Source organism: Mytilus trossulus, chromosome 6, assembly GCF_036588685.1.
Source record: "Mytilus trossulus isolate FHL-02 chromosome 6, PNRI_Mtr1.1.1.hap1, whole genome shotgun sequence".
Taxonomy (NCBI): Eukaryota; Metazoa; Mollusca; class Bivalvia; order Mytilida; family Mytilidae; genus Mytilus; species Mytilus trossulus.
In genome coordinates, this window is record NC_086378.1 from 31142754 (window position 1) to 31151302 (window position 8549).

An 8549-nucleotide genomic window follows, 5' to 3' on the forward strand; every position below is an offset into this window, starting at 1 on the left:
CTAACCCGAACTCCTACGTCGTTCGGGTTAATAAGGGTCACCTGAGCTGTGCAGATTAACTTCTATATACCTAATTGCTTGGTCAATAACTATAACTTAACGTGTACCGTCAAACTAATTCTTCTGTGACAAAAGTCGGATAAGATAAAATCACTTCTTTACGTATAAGATGTAACATTCTCAAATTTGAAAGGCAAGTGGTAGGTTATATGCTTTTTTTTTTTATCAAGTTGAAATAGACACTGTATGCATTTTATTATAATATCATTCCCATTTCCATTTTCAATTTTATTAAGTCTCCTATTATAACCCTGGTCCACCAATAAAACAACTAGAATCACAAATTAGTAGAAAAAGTGCTATGTATTCATATTGCTTGGAGTGCAATATTCCAATAAAAATAACCTTCACTCACAAACCACTGATCTCAATATTATCAATTAAAATACGACAAGCCTTTTAGAAAAGCTATTACTTGTTGTTTTATGATATTTCAATATTTTGTTATAGATAGTTCTAAGTCATCGTGTATCATCAGTACAGCGGATATAGGTACACAGATTTTCGTTACTGTGTAAGATCAAAATCGCTCACGCCCGCTTGGTGAGAATTGTCCGCTGTACGAGGATACACGGTGTAAGTCATATAAGGAAGATTGCTTTTTATAAGAACCATTAAAACATCCAACTAAAACCATTTATATTTTTCTGCGAAATAACGCATCAAAACGACCTTTTCTAATCGACAAACTATCGCTAGATTGTTTCTTTTAGGAACCATTAAAACTCCAGCTAAAACTTTTTATAATGTTTAAGAAATAACGCACCACTATGACCATTTAAATCGACAAAACCATAGCCAGATTGTTTCTTTCCAGAACCATTATAAATACAATTAATACCAATTATAATGTTTTGGAAATAACGCACCACAACGACCTTTTTAAATCGACAAAACCATAGCAAGATTGTTTCTTTCAAGAACCATTCTAAATTCAACTAATACCAATTATAATGTTTTATAAATAACGCACAACAACGACCTTTTTAAATCGACAAAACCATGGCCAGATTGTTTCTTATAAGAACCATTTTTGAATTTCATCTAATACCACAACAACCTTTTTTTTAAATCAAATGGACTGCACAACAGAATACAGAATCATAAACGCTAATGATAAGGAACAAAACACAGGGTGAATATAATAATGACGCATCATACAATATTAAGTGAATTTCTCCTTGGTATATTAAAGCAAGCATGGTACAGTAAAGAAGTATATATATGGTGGCATACAGCTGCCATCGAAATGACCAGTTGCCTATACAATAACTTTTTTTTATCAACTTGTCCATTAGGACAAGTACATACCAAAACTTACTTGTCCGAATGAAATTTTTACTTGTCAATTTTTTTTTATTAAAAATAACATTTGTACATCTTAAGTTGATTTAAGGAACAAAACAAATTAAAACAATAGAACCGAATTTGATATTTTTCTTTTGAAATACTTTTCAAAATATGAGTCAAGTACACCTAATCTAGTCATATCACAGCACTACGGTTCAATTTTTCATCAATGCCAGTCTCATCAGACTGCACACGAGGCACCATCTGATAGGCCTGTACATTCATTGAATTTGTATGGTATCCGGTTTATTTTTAAGTTGAAAAAAAATGTTTTGTAATTCATATATCTGCATTCACGGATGAAACGGTGGAAATTGGGGAACCCAGTTAATTCCCTTATTTTAATAGACATATGAAAGTAAAACTCGGGCTGTTTTAGCCCCTCCCCCATCCACCTTGATACCTTCTATTAGTTGTTTTTTCTACTCCTTGTTTCTTTGTCTAGTCCTATGCAGCCTATTTTTACAATGTAATCAGTTGTTCTACTGTTACACCAATTTGATCTTACAAAATGGTTCTGATAAGAACTATTTTGAATTCCAACTAATACCACAACAACTTTTTTTTTTTTAAATCAAATGGACTGCACAACAGAATACAGAATCATAAACGCTAATGATAAGGAACAAAACACAAGGTGAATATAATAATGACGCATCATACAATATTAAGTGAATTTCTCCTTGGTATATTAAAGCAAGCATGGTACAGTAAAGAATTATATATATGGTGGCATACAGCTGCCAATGAAATGACCAGTTGCCTCTACAATAACTGGCTACACAGCCCTTGCACGGATGACGCATGCCCAGTCATCTTGCGAGAACACAAAAAATGGTATTTCATAACCTGCTATTTATTGTTATGTTTAAAAAATTCAAACACGTATATATACCAATTGTCCGTCAAAAAAACTTTTCATCTAGTCTTAGTGTAGCAATGGATGAAGGTTATGAATATTATTTTTAGATTATTATGGTTCCGCTTATTTACATTCTAAAACACAACTGAATTGGTTTATTTTGTGTTTTTTTCAATATTGAAATTCTGTACACAAACTGACCTTGAACATTGAAAAAGATCCTATCTTTAATCAGTGTTCATACCTTAAAATGTTTTCTGTAAAACAAAAATGTAGGACGGCCTTTCTAAAGCTTCATATTAAAACACATTAGAGCTAATTTCCTAATGTGTGTAAGGTAAAAGTTTTGTTAGCTTGCTTGCTTGCTTTGTTTTTGTATTGTACAATTGTATTTGGGATGGTGTCCAATTAAATTTAAACACAATATATGCAGCTTCATCTTTTCCTATCTATATTATTTGCACATGTCAATCTTAATTTCAATGCGCAAACATTCATGCTGTTATTTTTTCTATGGTCGGGTTGTTGTCTCTTTGGTACATTCCCCATTTCCATTCTCAATTTTATTTATACAAACAAAGCAAACAATAAAATTAAGAATGGAAATGGGGAATGTATCAAAGAGACAACAACCCGATCATAGAGAAAAAACCCAGCAGAAGGTCACCAACAGGTCTTCAATGTAACGAGAAATTCCCGCATCCGGAGGCGTCCTTTGGCTGGTCCCTAAACAAATATATACTAGTTCAGTGATAATGAACGCCATACTAATTTCCAAATTGTACACAAGAAACTAAAATTAAAATAATACAAGACTATCAAAGACCAGAGGCAGTCCTGACTTGGGACAGGCGCAAAAATGCGGCGGGGTTAAACATGTTTATGAGATCTCAACCCTCCCCCTATACCTCTAGCCAATGTAGAAACGTAAACGCATAACAATACGTACATTTAAAATTCAATTCAAGAGAAGTCCGAGTCTGATGTCAGAAGATGTAACCCCAAAAAAATAAACAAAATGACAATTATACATAACTAACACATGACATGAGTAAAATCTCTTTGTTCTGACTGTACTATAATCTGAATAATGCAAAGCAAAGGTGTGCATTAACTACCTCAGATATACTCCTTCGTCGTTCGGGTTAATAAGGGTCACCTGAGCTGTGCAGATTAACTTCTATATACCTACTTACTTGGTCAATAACTATAACTTAACGTGTACCGTCAAACTAATTCTTCTGTGACAAAAGTCGGATAAGATAAAATCACTTCTTTACGTATAAGATGTAACATTCTCAAATTTGAAAGGCAAGTGGTAGGTTATATGCTTTTTTTTTTATCAAGTTGAAATAGACACTGTATGCATTTTATTATAATATCATTCCCATTTCCATTTTCAATTTTATTAAGTCTCCTATTATAACCCTGGTCCACCAATAAAACAACTAGAATCACAAATTAGTAGAAAAAGTGCTATGTATTCATTTTGCTTGGAGTGCAATATTCCAATAAAAATAACCTTCACTCACAAACCACTGATCTCAATATTATCAATTACAAGACGACAAGCCTTTTAGAAAAGCTATTACTTGTTGTTTTATGATATTTCAATATTTTGTTATAGATAGTTCTAAGTCATCGTGTATCATCAGTACAGCGGATATAGGTACAAAGATTTTCGTTACTGTGTAAGATCAAAATCGCTCACGCCCGCTTGGTGAGTATTGTCCGCTGTACGAGGATACACGGTGTAAGTCATATAAGGAAGATTGCTTTTTATAAGAATCATTAAAACATCCAACTAAAACCATTTATATTTTTCTGAGAAATAACGCATAAAACGACCTTTTCTAATCGTAGATTGTTTCTTTTAAGAACCATTAAAACTCCAGCTAAAAGTTTTATAATGTTTAAGAAATAACGCACCACTATGACCATTTAAATCGACAAAACCATAGCCAGATTGTTTCTTTCCAGAACCATTATAAATACAATTAATACCAATTATAATGTTTGGGAAATAACGCACCACAACGACCTTTTTAAATCGACAAAACCATAGCCAGATTGTTTCTTTCAAGAACCATTATAAATTCAACTAATAACAATTATAATGTTTTAGAAATAACGCACCACAACGACTTTTTTAAATCGACAAAACCATAGCAAGATTGTTTCTTTCAAAAACCATTATAAATTCAACCAATACCGATTATAATGTTTTAGAAATAACGCACCATAACGACCTTTTTAAATCGACAAAACCATGGCCAGATTGTTTCTTATAAGAACCATTTTGAATTTCAACTAATACCACAACAACCTTTTTTAAATCAAATGGACTGCACAACAGAATACAGAATCATAAACGCTAATGATAAGGAACAAAACACAGGGTGAATATAATAATGACGCATCAAACAATATTAAGTGAATTTCTCCTTGGTATATTAAAGCAAGCATGGTACAGTAAAGAAGTATATATATGGTGGCATACAGCTGCCATCGAAATGACCAGTTGCCTATACAATAACTTTTTTTTATCAACTTGTCCATTAGGACAAGTACATACCAAAACTTACTTGTCCGAATGAAATTGTTACTTGTCAATTTTTTTTTAATTAAAAATAACATTTGTACATCTTAAGTTGATTTAAGGAACAAAACAAATTAAAACAATAGAACCGAATTTGATATTTTTCTTTTGAAATACTTTTCAAAATATGAGTCAAGTACACCTAATCTAGTCATATCACAGCACTACGGTTCAATTTTTCATCAATGCCAATCTCATCAGACTGCACACGAGGCACCATCTGATAGGCCTGTACATTCATTGATTTTGTATGGTATCCGGTTTATTTTTAAGTTGAAAAAAAATGGTTTGTAATTCATATATCTGCATTCACGGATGAAACGGTGGAAATTGGGGAACCCAGTTAATTCCCTTATTTCAACAGACATATGAAAGTAAAACTCGGGCTGTTTTAGCCCCTCCCCCATCCACCTTGATACCTTCTATTAGTTGTTTTTCTACTCCTTGTTACTTTGTCTAGTCCTATGCAGCCTATTTTTACAATGTAATCAGTTGTTCTACTGTTACACCAATTTGATCTTACAAAATGGTTCTGATAAGAACTATTTTGAATTCCAACTTATACCACAACAACCTTTTTTTTTTTTTTTTTTTTTAAATCAAATGGACTGCACAACAGAATACAGAATCATAAACGCTAATGATAAGGAACAAAACACAAGGTGGATATAATAATGATGCATCATACAATATTAAGTGAATTCCTCCTTGGTATATTAAAGCAAGCATGGTACAGTAAAGAAGTATCATTATGGTGGCATACAGCTGCCATCGAAATGACCAGTTGCCTCTACAATAACTGGCTACACAGCCCTTGCACGGATGACGCATGCCTCCTCTTGCGTGAACACAAAAAATGGTATTTCATAACCTGCCATTTATTGTTATGTTTAAAAATTCAAACACGTATATATACCAATTGTCCGTCAAATAAACTTTTCATCTTGTCTTAGTGTAGCAATGGATGAAGGTTATGAATATTATTTTTAGATTATTATGGTTCCGCTTATTTACATTCTAAAACACAACTGAATTGGTTTATTTTGTGTTTTTTTCAATATTGAAATTCTGTACACAAACTGACCTTGAACATTGAAAAAGATCCTATCTTTAATCAGTGTTCATACCTTAAAATGTTTTCTGTAAGACAACAATGTAGGACGGCCTTTCTAAAGCTTCATATTAAAACACATTAGAGCTAATTTCCTAATGTGTGTAGGGTAAAAGTTTTGTTAGCTTGCTTGCTTGCTTTGTTTTTGTATTGTACAATTGTATTTGGGATGGTGTCCAATTAAATTTAAACACAATATATGCAGCTTCATCTTTTCCTATCTATTTTATTTGCACATGTCAATCTTAATTTCAATGCGCAAACATTCATGCTGTTATTTTTTCTATGGTCGGGTTGTTGTCTCTTTGGTACATTCCCCATTTCCATTCTCAATTTTATTTATACAAACAAAGCAAACAATAAAATTAAGAATGGAAATGGGGAATGTATCAAAGAGACAACAACCCGATCATAGAGAAAAAAACCAGCAGAAGGTCACCAACAGGTCTTCAATGAAACTAGAAATTCCCGCACCCGGAGGCGTCCTTCAGCTGGTCCCTAAACAAATATATACTAGTTCAGTGATAATGAACGCCATACTAATTTCCAAATTGTACACAAGAAACTAAAATTAAAATAATACAAGACTATCAAAGACCAGAGGCAGTCCTGACTTGGGACAGGCGCAAAAATGCGGCGGGGTTAAACATGTTTATGAGATCTCAACCCTCCCCCTATACCTCTAGCCAATGTAGAAACGTAAACGCATAACAATACGTACATTTAAAATTCAATTCAAGAGAAGTCCAAGTCTGATGTCAGAAGATGTAACCCCAAAAAAATAAACAAAATGACAATTATACATAACTAACACATGACATGAGTAAAATCTCTTTGTTCTGACTGTACTATAATCTGAATAATGCAAAGCAAAGGTGTGCATTAACTACCTCAGATATACTGCACAGTTCACATCTATTTTTACCTTTAGGGGCGGTTCCTAGATTTTGAATGGGCGTTATTATATCAAATTAAAAAAGAAATGTCGCCGAGTGTAGCGAGACTAAAAACAATATTGACTATTTTAAGCCAAAACACGTTACTTTATCCAATACTAGGGTGATGACATGTTAGCCTCCAACCCCCGTAGATATCGTAGTTTCAAAATAGGAAAAATGAAAGGTTAATTCTTATTCCTTTTTTTTTCATCTTAGCTTGAACATAATTTTTTTTATTATAATAAGTGTACAGCAAACATCTTAAATCAGTGTTTTAAATTCAGAAAGATGGTAAAATTGTGCCAAAAAAGAAATGTATCTAAGAATATCCGAATAAAAAATAAATCTGATTCAGTTGTGTTTTAAAATGTAAATAAGCGGAACCAAAATAATCTAAAAATTATATTCATAACCTTCATCCATTGCTACACTAAGACAAGATGAAAAGTTTTTTTGACGGACAATTGGTATATATACGTGTTTGAATTTTTTAACATAACAATAAATAGCAGGTTATGAAATACCACTTTTTGTGTTCTCGCAAGATGAGGCATGCGTCATCCCGACCGTGCAAGGGCTGTGTAGCCAGTACAGGTCGTTAAAAACTTCCATTTGTCATACGTCAACAATAACTTATATTTTTTGTGAAGCTTAGTGACATATATGACCAACTTCTGAAATACGTATTCGTGTTATACATACAAGTATCTTTTAAATGAAAATATTACATAAACAAGCCTAGCTGGAATTTAACTGAAATAACGAGCATATCAAATGTTGCATAAATCCGTTTTGGCAATCATACCACATCTTCAAGCTTTATAAACATTGTACATCGAAAGAATTAGACAACATTCGCTCTGCAAGGAGACATTTTTCTCAAAACCAGACCAATTTAATCTCAAAATTTAATGTAATTGCAGAAATCTATTTGTCAATTTAATTTACAAGTTACTTAGTTGGGCATTTGCGTGACTAGAGTTAGTTTATAACAATATTCTCTCTTGGAAACCAAAGAATATAATCGTTCCTATTATCGCGATTATATTTTCACGATCATACTGGTTTAATTGCTGAAATCAAATAAAATAATCAATGGAGAAATAATTTTGTTTTTGTAAAGTGGAATTAATTACAAAAGGAAATATGATTGTCACGTCAAATAAAAATAAAGTGTCTCCTTAAAACAATTAGTACGACTTGTTGAAAAATGTTTATCAATTATCATATCAATTTTCTAAGAAGACTTCAGTCGTCTTTATTTAGTAACTTGTTAAAAATAATCATTTTTGTTAAAAATAATAATTTTTGTGATTACACAAGTTCCATTATAAAAATCAAGTTAAACAAATGGATGAAATGTGTAACAACAACAAAAATCCCCAAAACACATTCTTCGTGTCTTCGAATTCCAGTTTATTCTAATTTGGACAGTGTTTATGAATTTTTTGATAAACGTCCAGTAGCAAATATTTCAAGACTTCAAGGCCAGACAGAGAGCTCTATGACCAAAAAATCCTTAAATAGCCAAGTCCATCTAAGTTCACTTTGCCTGAGGGAGTTAAATTCTTCTTTCTTAATATTTCAAAATTTATGAACGGGCATTTTTTACAAAGTTTGTTATAAATC